This window comes from Sus scrofa, chromosome 13 (assembly GCF_054392235.1).
Source record: "Sus scrofa isolate SSC_HxYL_T2T_F1_AM1 chromosome 13, Sscrofa_HxYL_maternal_Yorkshire_Landrace_v2.0, whole genome shotgun sequence".
Classification (NCBI taxonomy): Eukaryota; Metazoa; Chordata; class Mammalia; order Artiodactyla; family Suidae; genus Sus; species Sus scrofa.
In genome coordinates this window covers 168,271,521-168,289,719 of record NC_139395.1, presented here as the reverse complement: position 1 = coordinate 168,289,719, position 18,199 = coordinate 168,271,521, and the positions used below count along the sequence as shown (strand labels likewise).

The 18,199-nt window shown below is 36.7% G+C and overlaps 1 protein-coding gene and 1 long non-coding RNA gene across 24 annotated transcripts in view; one reads left to right on the top strand and one right to left on the bottom strand.

The window, feature by feature from the left end:
• Positions 1 to 18,199, bottom strand: part of CBLB (Cbl proto-oncogene B) — a 308,592-nt gene that overhangs the window by 138,040 nt on the left and 152,353 nt on the right. The gene's annotated exons all lie outside the window — the stretch shown is intronic.
• On the top strand, positions 2,115 to 7,093 carry LOC146397755 (uncharacterized). Its single transcript, XR_014824920.1, has 2 exons — positions 2,115 to 5,539; positions 6,408 to 7,093. It is a non-coding gene; the product is annotated as an uncharacterized LOC146397755 (long non-coding RNA).

The following is an 18,199-nucleotide window of genomic DNA, read 5'->3' as shown; positions in this document are numbered from 1 at the left end:
ACCAAGAGATTAAATATAACATCACAGCTTGTCAAAACGCAGCCTCTCAGGCCCCACCCCAGACCTGCTGACTCAGAATCTGCACTTTGATAAGATCCCAGGCAATTCATGTGCAGGTTTATTATCTGAAAAGCACTGGGTTAGTAGGAACCTCAAAAGATATTTTACTTTTCACTGTTCTGCCCCTTGGTAAAACTGCACCTAAAGCAGTCTCAAGATCTAAATCCCTATTTAAAGATCTGGGAAAAAGATTCCACTCTGCTGTCCCAAACCACATACTATCTATCAGTCCCTCTCCTGACACTGCCAATGTGCTGGGAGGCACAGTCATCACTACTGGGCTGGAACAGCATTGTTTTAGAATGATTGAGCTTCTCCAGTACAGACCTCAAGGTTAACTACTGACGGAACTTTCATTTCTTATCCCTCTTGCTCAATAACCCTAAAGAACTCACCCCTAGGCCTTGATGGCCCCAACCTGGGACATTCTGTACTTTTCACATTTGTAAATATCAACATCAGACTGATAATAACCTCATATCACACCCCAGTTCACCCCACCCCGCCCCCACCCCCCATCTCCACCCTGGGAGAAGAACTACATTCTTCTGATTGGTTAACACACTGTCAGAGGTCAGGGAGCGGACTTGCTTCCTCCTACTACAGGAAATAGAAGACAACCACATACATCACTAGGTCAGCGTGGCTCACCTATGCCTAACTGGTGAGAGGAGCAAATTAGTTCTTCCTTCAATAATCTCCCTCTTTCACCATTAACCTTTGAGGTCCCCAAATGCAAGCAATTCATCTGCTATAGTCAGTTCCGTCTCCTTCAGAACAGCAAGGGAGAACAAAAAAGTATTAAGACCTGCCAGCTGAGAAATAAAAAACAACTTCTCCAAATGCCACTAAGGTGCTTTTTCCTCCTAGAACTGAGCTGTCTCATTGCTATATATCTTCTAGTAACTTAATAATTAAAGAGCAATCAGGGCCTGCCTGCCTACCCACCAACATGAATATCCTTGGAAAATGTCAATCAAGACTGGCTAACTAATTTTATCATGAGAACCTCTAATCAGAGAGAATGATCTTGGCACTGCCTGTGGTGGAGTGATAATGCAACACCACAGTTGGAACAAGGCCAGGAAGTGCCAGAGTCTGAAAGGAGCAGCTGCAGAAGCCTCAGGGTGAAGCTGTTCCATCCTGGCATCTGAGAGAAGGAAAAGTAAAAGGCAGACAGAGACGCTCAGCAGAGGATGTAAGAGTGCCCAGCCCAGCACCCTCCCAGAGGCCAACTTGGAGGAATAAATCCATGGTCAAGCTAACGAAGGGGCTATGAAAAACTGATGCAGAGAAGCTAGCCTTTTCAATGTAAAACGGTTGATGAAGGAAAGTGACCTATAAAACCACTGGTTTCCAGGTGCTTTTTATTTAAATGAATAAACTTTCTTGAAATATTGAACTTGAAATGTTTAACAACACTTAACACCCCAAATAGAGGAAACTAACGTAGGATTCCTATTTATTTCACCAAGAGGGCATTAACACCAAACCTATCCCTTTTTTGACATTAAATAATGTTTGTATACAACATATCAAGAGAAACATAATTTCAGAACAAAAAGGGTATTCCTTTAAACTGAATACATTTAACTTCCTGAAAGACTCACTAAAATGACTGCTATGACTTCCAGCTCTAGGCCACAGGAAAGTCTGAGGAACCCCCATTAGAAGCAGATCAATCAGGCGGAAGGTACAAGTTTCACGCTGCGGTACCCCCACAGCTGAAGAACTGATGCAGGGATCCCCTACAAGCTTTGAAAAAGAAATGAAACAAAAAGTGATAAAGAAGCGTCTCACCAAAATGAATTAAATATGGCCTGTTAATAACTAGTAATTATTCACCTATGAAACACTAGCACATTTTTTCCAACTCTGGAAATGACCTGTCACAGGACTTATGTGAATTAGACTATTAGTAAAAATCATCCCTGCTTATTCTAAAACCCAAATAGATTTCTGCATATCCCAATACACATTCTGCATATCCCAATTCCATCTGCACAATAACTGTTGTGCAAATGATATAATCAGACATTAACCTTACTAGACAGTTTTTTTTTTTTCCCTTGTGAATTAGCAACTATCAGAAAAGCACACCCATGTAACATTTCAAATTTCCACAGATATGTAGAGATGAAGGCACTTTGGAAATCATATAATTTTTTCTACATTCTCATTTACAGAAATGGAACTGCGACTTGAAAAGGTTATGACAGGCCTAATGTCACAGATCAATTAGGAACTATCCCACTCTTAGTTACACTGAAACCACACATTTTGTCCCCAATATAAATAGGCAACACTTTATTGGGAGCTAACTGATTAATTAGCCATAACTCTTTTAAATGAACAAAAAAGTTAATAAAAGATACCATATAAATATGTTAAAACATGTTAAAATATATATATACTCTATTAAAACACAATACCCTATGACTTTGCAATTTCACACATCTATTTTTTTTTTCATTAGAAATACATGCATATGTACACCAAAAGACAAGGTCTACACTTTCACAGACAAGTTTCTCAAGCCAAAACTCAAATGCCCATCAACAGAAGAATGGATCAAATGTGAAACAGTCATGACATGGAGCACTGAACAGTAATGAAAATGAACTAATGCAACAAGATATAGAAATAAGGATGATTCTCAATCATAATGCTTAAAGAAACCAGACTCAAAAATATATATCATAAGATTTTACTCCTTTACGGAACATTTACTTATTTAGATTATACATGGCTATCTTATCAATTAAGTGGAATAGAGATCCATAAATATTGAATAGATATGTGTTGAGTGTGTATATAAAATGTATATCTATATATTTCTCCCCATTCTCTGTAAAGAAGGAGAAAAAGACCTCTGGTCTTTTCTTCGTATATACTCCTTGACATACAAGTCTATAACCTCAAAAGACTAACCTCCCCACTGCCTACTTTTCAATCCAAGATTACCCCCCTGTTAATACCAAGACAAGCAGCCCAGAGTGGAGTCACTTATGCTAAATTCCATGTCACCAAACTGAGACTTAATTATAGCTTCAGTTCTCCCCGAAATGGAATCTTAAAGCAGTCAATAAAGAATCTCCTGATCAGCACTAGTTACGTCATCTGCCCAAGAGACCCCTGCTATCCCCTAAAGGAAAGTATCCTTGAAATAACCAACTTGCTTTTTTGTCTAATATAACTTCCTTGTCCCCACTCCCTTCTGCCTGTAGAAGTCCTTCCTTGTACAGCTCCTTGGAGCTCCTTTCTTTCTGCTAGATTGTATGCTGCCAGATTCAAAATGATTTTGTTCAAATAAACTCTTAAAATTTTTAGTATGCCTTGGGTTATCTTATAACACCCCTAAAGGTAAATGTTAAACTGCCAGAGTTCATGAATTGAGGCTAATATCAGAAAGAAAGCTGTCTCATCATTTTTTCAACCTGCTATTGTGGATATAAGAATACTTTCATTTGTTTGTTTATAAAAAAATCTCCCATTGAAAAAAAAATCAAATAACCAATTTCACATAATAAACTCAGGATTTCAATAGAAATTCACTTTCCCATAAAATACTTCTGAATTTCTTTTTTTCTCTTTTTTGGCCACCCTCAAGCATATGGAGTTCCTGGGCCAGGGATCAGATCCAAGCCACAGTTGTGACCTATCCCGCAGCTGCAGCAATGCCAGCTCCTTACCCCATTATGCCAGGCTGGGGGTCGAACCTGCGTCCCAGAGCTCCAGATATGCTGCACCAAAGTGGAAACTTAACTTTGGAATTTCTGATATAAACATGCAGAACAATGTAGATAAAATCAGGCCAATTTAAGTTTCTAATTTATAAACCCCAGATATGAGGACAACTTGATTTTCTTGGGCCTGAATTCTTCTTCCTCAGGTATTGTCTAACTCTGCACACTGAAGCAGAAAAAAGAATAATGGAAAGTGGAAGCCCTTTCCTTTTCATTAACCTATTCAAGCTCCAGTACGGCAGCTCCCCCTGGATGTACCCACTGCAATGGGAAAAGCACAGCAAAAGCTAATTATGAGCTGTGCTCAGATGCCAGCTGGAAAGCAGATCCAAGCCACCTCATTTTCGTCATCCCAAATTTTAAGGTGACAATGAAGTAAGCACACATTTTGTTTTTGTAAGAGACAAGCTAGCCTACAGAATAATCTCAGGAAATTACAAAACACTTCTTTCTCAAAAGTGCTACCTTAAACTTTTTATACTGAACAAAGAGATGTAAGGCACTTGTTATAATTTCTTACAAAGTGGAGTGTTAAAAATACACAGGTATTTCATAGCACCATTCGAAGTCTGCCCATGTTAAACAATTAAAATAAAATGCCATCAGATGAAGTAAATGCATTTTTTTGTTGTTGTTTTTGTTTTGGTTGTTTTTTTAATGGCCACACCTGCAAGATATGGAAGTTCCCAGGCTAGGGGTCAAACCGGAGCTACGGCTGCTGGCCTACACCACAGCCACAGCTACTGGAATCCGAGCCTCATCTGCAACCTACAACACAGCTCACAGCAATGCCAGATCCCTGACCCAAAGAGCAAGGCCAGGGATTGAACCCCGCATGCTCATGGATACTAGTCAGGCTCATTACTCCTAAATGTGTTTTTTGTTGTCTCTAAAAGAAGACAGAAATACATGGAATTCAACAATAATTTCTTTACTTAAAGGTTCTCATTAAAGGATGACTGAATTTAACCCTATCCAGAGACTTGAAATGTTGGCATTTTACATTATAAACACTCAGAGAAATAAGGTGTTAGGCACAACCTTCAGATCTCCTGTTACAAGCCATCAACCAAAACATCTGACCCTACAGACCACAATAAAAATAGAAATGTTAACACAAATCAAACTGTGTGGGGGTAAAAGGAGGCTGAATGGGGATTTAAGTCTGCTTTTTTTTTTTCCCCATCTGTAGTCAGAACCAGATGTTAGAGGTTGAGATCAGGGGTGGTGAAGGAAACTTCCTCTTTTAAAACCCAAGAATTACCCTTTCTTCCCCTCTTACTGCTTATTTTGAGTGACATAAGTTTATGCAAACATACAAGGTTTCAAATGAAAAGTTGCAGCCTAGATGTCAAAACCTCCAGTTAGCAAATGTGTGCACACAGGGAGGTCAGGAATTTAAGTAGGCATTTATGGTTTGGTTTGGGGGATGGTAGGCAGCACTGAGAAAGCCAAAAGTTGATTAAGTTGGACTCCTCAGAAGAGTACCACATAGTAGTAGGGCTAGGCAGCAAAGAAGTACTCAGTTCCTTAAAAAAGAGAGAAAGAGAGATTTTATACTAGGTATAAAATTATCAATGTTTCTAAAAAGAAGAAATGGTGAGGGAGTTCCCATTGTGGCTCAGAGGTTACAAACCCAACTAGTATCCATGACATTGCAGGTTCGATCCCTGGCCTTGCCTAGTGGGTTAAGCATCTGGTGTTGCTGTGAGCACTGGTGCAGGCCAGCAGCTGTAGCTCTAATTTGACCCCTAGCCTGGGAATTTCCATATGCTGAGGTTGCGTCCGTACAAAGTGGAAAAAAAAAAAAAAATAGAAGAAATGGTGAAAGATAAAATGGGATCTCCAGGGTGACAATTTGTTGGTAATCTGTCAAAATTTAATAAACAACATGTCTTGATGGAAAAATATGTATAAAACTGAGCAGAGTTACAAAGATGGAAATGTAGGAAAGAAGAATAGCAGTGGGAGAAGAAAGCAAATGATAAATAACGATGAAGAACAAAGAAAGAAAAAAGTCCCCACAACTGAGAAAATGAAACAAAAAGGAAAAATGCCAAGAGGGAATTAACAAAATAAAGGCTGGGAGGAAGAAATAAGGATTTAATGTAGAAGTTATAAAAGAACATTTAAGCATGGAAAAGCTACATTTTGGCAGTCTTTAGATTTTTACTAACTACATAGAATAGGCATAATTAGTACACATTTGTTAAGCAGATGAGGCAATAGTTTAGTATCTTATATATACAGACTAGTCCTATCCACAATTAAAATACCTGAATACACACAACAAAGAAAGGCACTTCAGCACTTGCTCAAAATTAGCATTTATGCTGTTATCTATCTCTGGGTAGTAAGAGTATATATATGTGTGATTTTATATTATTATTTTGTTTATACTCATACTACCAAATTTTCTATAATGAGTATGTATTCCTCCTGTAATTCAAAGAATCAAATATATATATATATATATATGTATATATAAATATATACACTTTTTTTTTTTTGTCTTTTTAGGGCCTCACCTATGGCATACGGAGGCTCCCAGACTAGGGGTCGAATCGGAGCTATAGCTGCTGGCCTACACCACAACCACAGCAACACCAGATCCAAGCCACATCTGCGACCTACACTGCAGCTCATGGCAACACCGGATCCTTAACCCGCTTAAGGAGGCCAGAGGTCAAACCTGTACCCCCATGGCTACTAGTCAGATTCATTACCACTGAGCCACAACAGTTTTGAGGCGTGAGGTGGACACCACATGAAAAAAAGGCTCTCCTAGCAACTTAGATTTTACTACATACCTTGAATTGGCATCTACACCAATCGCCCCTCTCCACAACCAATGAGGGATAAACAGGTGTGTATAGTCTGAAGGCTATTGTTATGACTGATAAAATACTCAGAGGAAGCACCTCACCAAGATTCCAACATAAACATCCATATAATCATGTTTTTAAAAGAAATGTATGCTATGTCAAAATATTTCAAAATGTGAGCCTGTCACTTATTTCACTTATTTTTGTAACAGATCCATTATTTTTTTTTAAATGATGTTTGCAAAGACCTTATTTCTGCAGAAGACAGGAATAAAACAGTTCTCCATTATAAAAACAGCAAGACATTAACACTCACAATGGTAGTTCTTTTAAAAAATGTCCTTTTTGTTTTCAAAGAATATCTATCTTGCACCTTTAAACCATTAATATTCTATGAAGAATAAACAAATTGTAACCTGTCAACAAATATTTATTGAATAAATTACAAAGCAAGCTATAAATTCCTATATGCATGTACCTTTGTAATGTGACTAGCCACTCCTTCCATCAAGAGGTGGATTCTCTTGCTCCAGCCCTGTCATCAAGGTTTGGTCATGTGACTTGCTTTGGCCAATGAGCCATTATTAAATGCAACAGGCCAATAAACTCTTGTGAATTGGTAGGGTCCCTTCTCTTGCACCTGGGAACCGTTATGCAATCACATGATCATTCCCAGGCTTTCCTCCTTGAGGATGAAAGACACATGCAGAGAAACCTCAGCCATACATCTGGACGGCCCCAAACACACAAAATGAGGCCATCCAGCTTCAGCTGAGCAGCCCAAACTACAGGAACCACCCAGCCAAGCCTAACAGTCAGAAGAAATAATAAAGAATCATTCTTGGAGTTCCCATCGTGGCTCAGCAGAAACGAATCTGACTAGTATCCATGAGGATGCAGGTTCAGTGCCTAGCCTTGCTTAGTGGGTTAAAGACCCATCGTTGCCGTGATCTGTTATGTAGGTCACAGATGTGGCTCAGATCTTGCGTTGCTGTGGCTATGGCACAGGCAAGCAGCTACAGCTCTGATCAGACCCCTAGCCTGGGAACCTCCATATGCCATGGGTATGGCCCTAAAAAGGCAAAAAAAAAAAAGAAAAAAAAAGCCACTAGGTTATCTACACAGCAAAAGTAAACTGATACAGATACTAAGTATGAAACACTCTAATAATATCTGTAAAGCATTTTGCATAGAACCGGCATGAGTGGTTGCTTTACAAATGCTACCATCTTATTCTTTATTCTACATCCTTCCAAGAATACAAAAAGATTTGGTAATCCTCACTACATAACAGTGAACATCAGAAAATCTGGAAAGCGGCTCTGAATTCTGCTGGTCTACAGATCACATTTTGCAAAACACTGCCCTAAAGACCTTATAGTTTTTGTCATTCGTTCAACAAATACTTTTAAACATACCCTATGTTCATGGAGATGCTAGGCTACAGACTACAGCAAAACAAGTGTAATAAGTAAAAGTAAACAGGTGTTATGAGGGCTAGAGGTGCATCCAGAAAAAGGCTTGTTTGAGTGTTTGAGAGGTAATTAGATGTGGGATGAAGAGTAACAGCCACCTTACACCCTCGCTCTGCCCTCAGAATACCAAATAAACATTTGTTTCTCAAATATATGAGACTATATAGCTAGCCTATATTTTATCAATACTTCTTTTTCCCTTTCGTGACACTCTGAAAATTGTATTTCTTAACCACTGCTATAATCTCTACCTTTGTTATTGATGTTATTGGTAAAGTACACTTTGTAATGTATATTGTAGCTATAACTCCAACCATACTGGCCCATGCAACCTTCTCCTAGAGAATGACTCATGTTATAAACCACAAGCATTTATAACTCTGGCTTTAGAAATGACATGGGGTTAACTCAGCCTAATGTATTTCACTTGGATCATCTCTTTGCTTAATTCACTTCCAGATAATATGCACATGTTCTAGAATTCAGGAATGTGTTTAATTCTTAGCTGTTAATTTCTCTTATGTCATAATTGAGGTAATGATTGAATCTTGGCTATGAACTTCCACATTTCCAGTGTCAACATGGAGAAAATTATCTGTTAGATTCTGGACTAGGCAGCAAATGAATATAATTTTTGGGTACTTCTAACATACCAAAACCTGTATACACTTTCATAAAAATATGGAATGTCCTGGTAAAACCATTTGACTCCAAGCCTAAAGATTAGAATTTTGGCTTTGTCCTTTGGATCTTGGACATGTCACTTTATTTCTTTGGTTTGAGCCTCAGATTCCTCATTAAAAAAAAAAAAAAGAACTGGTGACCAGTGGTTCTCAACTTGCCTGTGTGTTAGAGTCACCTGGCTTTTTACAAAATCCTATGCCCCAGCCAATATCATAGAACAATTAAATCAAAACTTTTGGGAGAGGGACTGGCACATCAAAGCTGCTTAAGGCTCTCCAAGTGACATCAATGTGCAACCAAGTTGAAAACCACTGAATACGAGCTCAGGGTACTTCAAACACTCAGTGGTTCCCAAGGTGAGCTGCACATCAGAATCACCTGAGGAGCTTGTAGAGCCTGTCATAAAGATCTGCCGCAACTCAAGTCAATCAGAGCCCTAGAGAGTATCAGGCACTGGTGCTGCTTTTAAAGCTCTCCAGATGATTCTGACAGATTACAATGGCTGGGAATCACTGCCAAGACTCACACATTTAATTTAGAGGAAAATTAACTTTAGAATTCTTTAAATGGCAACCTCTAATCTGATCACAATAGGTATGCTGATAAAAACCTGAAATTACAAACAAATTTGTAGGAAAAGAAAATAAACATAAAGCCAGGAACCCCAATCCAAAACTCTGAGTCAAGTAATATCCCTTGGATACCTATGGATAATTCTCAAATAAATCCTGACTTACTGGGAAACTACAATTATAGCATATTGGCACAGAAACAAAGAGAGCAAGTGTAAAGACAGAATTTAGGCTTTAGAAAACTGCACAAATCAGATTTCGTAAATAAACACAAAAACAAATTGTGAAATACAGTCAAATGCAAATTTTATGAAAAATTAATTTTGATCCATTTGGCTTGATGTGAGAGTGAATGCTACCTCAGCACATTAAAAAAAAAAAAAATCCTGGCAAGAGATTTAAAACAGACTTCTTGAATGTGTGACCAATGAGTTTTCACACAAAAATTTTTTTTTAATCACTCATGACTTGAGCAGGTAGAAAGTCAAATTTTAGAAAGGATTTATCCTCTCTCTGGCACTGAAAACTGGCTTATTAATGAAAGTCATCTTTAAAAACCCAGGAAAATAACATAAAAAGAAACAACCACTACTAACACATAAATGGTCTATAACTTTAATAGCTTGCAAAGCCCAGGTATAGGAGACTAAATAATATTTAATGACTGTGTTAAATACCATACTTATAAAAGTGGGTGAAGATAGTATTTTTAATGAGAAAATATATCATATTTTTAATATTTCCATATATTATAGACTCTTTAAAATATGTTTGGCTACTTAAAGGAAAATAAACCCAAAAGTTAAAATGAGTAATCCTCTGCAAATGGCCAAATTAGTCATTTAACCTTTTACGTACACATTAAGCATTAAGACAGGTCTGAACAATTTTATTTTTCATTTCATAGAGAACTTTGTTGTGCTTAACCACATGAAATGGTCTTCCTCCTTCACTCCGTGTGGTAGGAACAGCTCGGGGATTTCCTAAAACCAGCTAGGCCGAGCCCACCCCTCATCTGGAAGGCGTCTTTGTAACGTACTATTGTGGTTGTTTGGGCATGGGAAAGATACAACTCTCAGCTAACCTAGTGCTAACAACAACAACAATTTGTTAAAACTACTAAAGGTTAAGAATTAAGGATTGCATTTATTCAAAAACATGCCTCAGAATGGCAACAGGCTCGGGCCTCCACCTTTGTCAGCAGGACACTGTGACCTACAATGAAAGAATCTGGAAGGATGTCAGGGATGTTTGGGGTAAGATGAGGAGGTTTCCCGGGCGTAAGAGGCACTGGAAACAGATTTCTCCAAATATATAAACGGAAGCACACCTATCTGAATAGAGGTGATAAAAACACAAATTTTCCAGAAATAATTACCTGAATCATATTAATAACTTTCAAGATAATCCTGTAAGCAAGCCACTAATGTGATATAAAGCTACAATACCTCAAGAAGAAACTTCCACACCCATATACAGCCAAATCAGACTGGAAGTCAGATTCCTGCTCTTCATTATTTGGCCCCTGCCTCTAGCCTCATTCCTCGTTGCAATCTGCACACATGATTTGTAGTTAACTAAATGATTTTGTTTCCTTCTCATACCCAGTCCTCTCCAACTGAAACAGTTCCCAGTTTGCTTCTTAGTCTCACTAATTCCTCCTTGGCCTTATGCAAAATTGGTCATGAGCTTACATTCCTCTTTTTGAAAAAAGAGAGCCATAGGTCTCTACTACATTCTTAGAAGTGTCTGTGAGCCAAAAGAGGTGAGGGGCCAGTGATCTTCAGAGCAGCCAACTAGAAACTTAAGTGAAAGTTTGAGAATTCACAGGTGCCAAAAACCAAAGTCCCAGACTCAAATGTTTGTCACCAGTGCAAGTCCCACAGTTTCCAAAGGACTCACAGCCAGGACTGAAAGAGGGGAAAAAAAAAAAAGTTTAAATCCCAAGTGTCTACCAATAAAAATCATTCATTTGGTCCTCTGTTTTGGGAGGGAAGGTCAGAGAAGAGGGAGATGATTAACTAGCTCCACCTAGACATATCACATACCTTCACTCATACTACAGAATGGAAGTAGCCCAAATGAAACATCAGACATTTCAGAGTATCAGTGGGTTCTACTATTAAATCAGTTCCCTAAAACATTTGGAAGACACTAAAATTTGCATTTAATAATGAAAAAATGTAATGATGTTAGCAAAAGGATTAACATATGAAGAAGTTAGTATTTTCTTGGAATTTATAAATATATATATATATTTAATATAGTATCTAATGGCACTGATTTAATTTAACTGCTTTATTCTAAAAATAGGACAACTCATTGGCTTAGATACTGAGGCAGGTTAACATTTAAACCTGTAACGATGAAAATTAAATGAGAGAAATCAGCAAAGTCTTCACACAGGCCAATGCTAGCAAGTAATCCATTATAAATAGCTCTCATGCATAGTCATTTTATGTACAAATTTTAGTTGCTCAAGATACTCACTGAGCAAGCAATTTCAGGTAATTTGCTAGTTGTGATTATTGTAATGTGTAATTTTTAGTTGTGATAATTACCCAAGAGACTTAGAATACACAACTAGTAGAATAATTATGGAACCTCTGTTTATTCTTTTAGGCTCAGTAATTGAGGAAACTGAATTTATGAGGCTGGAGGTCTATTTTTCAAGACCCCACTGAGTTACCTTTGTATAGTAGTTTGTATGTCCCTGACTCCCCAACATAACTGCAATGTGTTATTAACTACAGCTCCAGAGTCCCATAAAGACATTCAGAGTTTATTTTAATGGAGTGAACCATCTCCTGACGATTCTCAAAGCTCAGTAAAAAGGAGCCCACCTCAAAGCACTCTGTTTATGCCTTGAATGTTGTGTGTGTAGCACAGAGTGGAGTTGTGGCTCAACTGTGCCCTCCTCAGCTGTGTTCTAGAATTCCTTCAAGTGCTAATTTTTATTATTTGTTCTATTATTCCAACAGGTTGGGGATGGGGGAACAGTGCATTCTTAGTGGAAAATAAAAATAATCCGGAAGCTGATTCATTTAGCAATGTTAATAATGTTGGATACATATTCTTAAAGATAATGCAATGAACTTATATTTATGATGTTACACTTCTCTAAATGGACACTTTATTAAAGTTACATCTGCCCCTCAAAAATGTATTGCTGGCTTTGAGATATTCGAACCTGGAAATAGCTACTGGGACTAGCAAGACATTCAATTACAGGAGTACTTTTTAGATTAATGCTAGAAGTTTCTTCCATTCACCCAAGAACCTGTGTTTTTTCTCTTAAGGTAAACTTTACTCCATTAAATTAATTATTAATTAGAAATTAGCAGTTCTCATACAGCACTTTGATCACACAGTAAAGTTCCTGCCTCCAACATTACTTATATAAATTGCAGATGACTTTAAAAAAAAAAAAGAAAGAAAGAAAAAGACTTTCTAACCCTTCACTGGCTTATGGGGACTGTCACTAGGTACATGCGCTATCAGCACTTCAACTGTGGTTAGTCGAAACTGAGACCTGCTGTAAGTGCAACTATGTACACACTAGATGTCTAGGAGTATGAAAAAGAGTGTAAAATATTAAGAATGTATTATATTGATTATATGTTGAAATGATAATATTTTAGGTTAAACAAATATATTTTTAAATTAATTTTTTCTGGGACCTTTTACTTTTTTTAAACATAGCTACTAGGTAATTGAGAATTACACATGCCTCGCACTGTTATTTCTATTGGACAGCACTGTCCTTTGAGCTCATCTGCTCCTACCTTTTGTTATATCCATTGCTTCGCTCCCATTTTCCTTTAGTTTTCATCTCTTTAAAATGAACCCACTTAGATTGTCCTCTCTCCCACAGAACTGCGGTTTCCTCACTCCCCAGAGAGAGACCATCCTGTCTCTAATACCCTCACTCCCAATACCTAAAAAGAGAACCAACACTATATGCATCAGCTGGTCTTCCTCACCACAGAGTCACATCCATACCCACCACCACCACAAGGGATGAATCACAACAGTTGTCCTTCACCATCTCTCATCCAAGCGACGGCCATGTACCTACTGGTCCCTCTTGCCTCCAATCTATCCCATCTGGTACATTTGCATACAAATCATCATCATCTTTCTAAAGCACAGGTCAGATCACTTCATTCGCCTCTTGGAATAAAAGTCAATTTTCTAATTTTTAGAACGTCCATATTTCTCATCATGGCATTCATTCTCTCTAGCCTGAACAGACAATTCCAAGCACATTTTTTTCATTACATCTCTTCTTAAAATATCTGATGAACTTTTTATGCTATTACTTAGAATTCTCTGGAATACCAGGTACATTCAGAACCCCCCATCTTTACACATATTATTACTTCAGACTGCAAGACCCCACCTTCCCAGGGGTGCTGGAAAATGCCACTCATCCATTAGTGAAGCTATCCCCTTCGGGCCCTGAAGCTTCAATTAGGCACTCTACGCTCTAAAGCCTCATAGCACCTAGCCAATATACTATGGCATTTACATTTTTCCTTCCTTTGAATTATATTCATGTATCTGTATCCTCTGCTATGATTCGAAAGAAAGAAGGAAGGAAGGATGGACGGACAGACAGACAGACAGAGAGACAAAAGGGAGGAAGGGAGGAAAAGAAAAGAAAAAAGAAAAAGATGGAAGAGAGGAAAAAAAAATATAGAAGAAAAGAGTAATAAGGCTAGGAAGCAGATACCGTTAACCACTATGTTCCTACACTACCTATTCCCATGTGATCTGCACACAGCAGGTACTCAACAGTATAAATATTTGCTAAATTCAGAAGCGTGTGAATGAAATTTCAGGTTTTAAAAACTCAGAAAATTAAAGAGATTTTAAATTCTCACCTTATTGTGGCATTCTGTATATAACGTGTTGAGTTAATGAATAAATAAATCGCCTTCTCTATACACTCAGGTAGACAGACACCTCAAGCCTGGAAAGGTTTCAACAAATATAACCATCTTTACCACACAAATAAAATTTGAAGACAGTGAACATGGTCCTCCAAGGGAAGATATCTCTATTCTCAAATATTCACTAACTCCACTTCAAAGCAAAAGTAGAACTTGTTACTTTACTCATAGGGTCTAATGAAGTGACACATTAAAACATCTCACAAAAGGAAGAGATAGAAAGTCTGAGATCCCTATCTGTTATCAGCAAGCAGATATTCTTTTTAAAGGTCACGAAGACATGATGAGCCTTAAACCCCTCACTAAGCTTTACCAAATAGCTGGCTGAAAAGCAACTCAAAAAAAAAAAAAAAAAAAAAAGATATGCCATAAGAAACAGCACATGTTATATCAAGGTATTTTTATTTCTAAGTTAAAAATTAATCGGTAGAAATTTCCAAGAGAGATGCAGCAAAATACTGAAAACTGTTAAAATGTAGATCAATAATATAGAAATGTTTAGAAACTAAATCTTAATTTACCAGAATCAAAGAAACTAAATATGGATTTTGTGTAAAACATTCACTGTTAACTTCCAAAAAATTTTTTCTTAAAAACCTTTTTTTGAAGCAACACATTTTCATTACAAACCTAAAAGCGGAGTCACATGAATTACTAAACTACTACTTTTGTTGAGCTACTCAGAGACACAAATTTAGATTCTTTTTAAGCTTACTCACTGTCTAACTACAACAATGAATTAGTTTGGTTAAAGCAAATGCCGAACTAAATATTTAAGTCCATCATACGTATGTCTAATATACATTTTATTATGTAAAGAGAAAATTTTACTTTTCTAAGTAAATTTCAATTGATACATCTAAATCTCAATGAAATAAATTTTACCAGTTAAAATTTTACAGAAAGAGTAATCATTAATCACTTAACTTTCAAAGATTCTCCTTTTTCATTAAAAAATTATGACGGGTAGAAACGTTTTCCATTAACAGCAATTCAATTACTGTACTAACTATAGCAACATAATCTTATAAAGAATCCTGGTAATTTGCTATGTGCCCAGTAAGCATTTTTAATAGTTCAATATATAATTTTATTTGTGAAATAACACAGCAATGTTCAGAGGAAACATATACAATGAATGAAAAACATAGCATGCATAGACAGTTAGCTAGCTAGACAGATAGATAGGAAGATAGAACAAAGCATAATAAAATGTACAGCCAAAAAAAAAAAAAATCCTATTGCTTTAAAAAAAATAAGCTGAGATCTTTCTCAAGATTATGCTGTAATATTGCTTATGAAATACACTCATACATCAATATTGAGCTGGAAAGGACTTTATAAGATCTCATGGTATAATCCATGAATGTATAGATAAGAAAAAGGCCCAGGAAACTTGTCTGACATCACATAACTAGTTGGAAGCAGAACCAGGACTAGAATGGGAATCTCAAAACATCTAAGTCAATACTTATTCAGTATACTATCACTGAGGACATAATACATACATCACTGCTTTATGTAACAAGTCCCCAAGAAGGAATCTATGTTTATAAAACTTTTACCCAAAGATATTATTGATCCTTTGCCTGTCTGGCCAGCTTGGCTTATTTAGATTTCTGTACTAACATCTTTCTTCTACTGAGTCTTCTAAAACCAATAGGAAAAGGATTTTCCATACAAATTTTAAAAGAAAAAAATTAATTTCCCATCCTTCTATAAAAATTACCAAAATTTTCATCTAAAATGGTTTTTGTTAAACACTGAAGAACCCTAAAAAAGAAAATTTATTTTAAACCACCTTAACATAAAAACTATAAAAGACTAAAAAGCTAAATTACGAATTTTATTCTCCCCACCTCAACTTTATGTCATACCCAATCCCTCTCCCATACACTTTAAAAACACTTGTTTCTCTAAGGATCTCCATGTGCATTTGTTTTGCAATTTATTTTAGTGCTAAACTGTTCAAGTAATCATTTATTCACCAGAGATACCATTAGGGCAAACTCTGTGTTTTCTTTATGTAAACTTTACATCAGTTTCATGCAATATCATCAACTTTCTTATGTCTTTGTACTCTATCCAACTATACTCCTAAATTTCATAATGGAGTCATAATTTCTATTTCTTTTGTTTTGCCCACGTGCTTTGTACACAATAAATGCACACTAGTTGTTCCAAGTTAAAGGTAGCTGAATTCATGACTCAGATTGTACTCTTTGAGCCACCAACAATAACACCTATTCGGTTTAAAATACTTTAAAGAATAGCATTAGTAGATACTATTCATTCCCTCTAATTTCAAAAATTAAATTATCCTTTGTTGTTATCATTTATTTGGTTGTTTCTATTTTCTTTAAAGAAGCTAGTAGATACTGATGCAAATGCTTTTGTGTGACAATTTAAAAAATTATTTTAGGACAAACCCAAGACTAAACTATATTCAAATACTAGGATCACTGAAAATAAATTAAGAAAAAGTCCTAAAACTAAGTAATGTTTAGCTAATGTAATTGTAGCTTTTAGATTATAAAATGAGAATCTTAAATAAAATCCCAGAGGCTTAAATGAAAAAATGACCCACAATTTAAGCAGATTCATTCATTCATTCATTCATTCACACATTTACTGAGTTTCAGTCACTTTGTTAAACACACTTTTGGGCAACAGTGATACAGCAGTGAGTGTACAGAAAGATACTTGGATAAACTAACAAATGGAGAGTCAGATGAAAACAGACAAAAAATAACTTTGGTTTTATTATACTCTTATAACAAAATCAGAGGTAGTTTTAAAAATCTGTGTGTGTGTGTGTGTGTGTGTGTGTGTGTGTGTGTACACGTACAACACATATTCCATCTACAAAGAGCTCAGGAAACACATACAAGACTTGAGTTCAGTTACACAAGGTTATTAATATAGTCCAACTGAATGACATGGAGTACCAGTACTTGAAAAAATATTACTTGTGTCAATAATTATTAGACTACTATGTGGAAGCCTAAAAGCCACAGAGCATTAGCCGAAGACCATAAACCAGCTCAGTGACATGCTTCTGTCACACAGCCACTCCTAAGCGTGTGAACAGTGTCTTTAGGCTTTTACTTATTTTTAAGTATACACATAGACTGTCACGAATAACAAGCCAAAAAATAACTTGTGGCAAAACTACAGAAACAGTAAAAAGATCAGTGGAGGCTAGGGATCTAGGGGTTGGTGGCCAGGGGCTGGTGGTGGAAGGGGGGGATGAAAAGGCAGAGCAGAGAAGACTTGTAGGGCAGCAAAAATACTCAGTATGGTATCATAATAATGGATACATGTCATTATACGTTTGTCTGAATCCAGAGAACTTACAACACCAAGAGTAAACTATATAATGCAAACTATGAACTTCAGCTGATTTTGATGTAACAATGTAGGTTCATCAATTATACCAAATGTACCACTCTGGTGGGAGATGCCGAGAAGGGGGAGGGCTACACGTGTGTGAGGGCAGGAGATATATGGGAAATTTCTGTACTTTCCTCTCAATTTTGCTATGAAAGTTAAAAAAAAAAAGTCAATAAAAAATACTAATAATAACCTGACCACTGTCTTGTATATTTTTTTAATTCCAACATATCTAATGAAAAGGTCTGCTTTATGCTCACTGTTGTTTATGGTTACTAGAATAATAAAATCAAGGACTGGGAGATAGGAATGTGTATTTTGCAGCCAGACCCAGCAAACTGCCAAACACTGTTCTTATTGTTTTCCTTTGCAAATCCTGGTTGGTTAACTGATTTCTCAAACAGATGAGGGCTCAGATGGGGCAAAGGTCACATACACTGTTTAAAAGTTTGTAGCACAACAAAGCGATGGTAAACTACACATGTGATT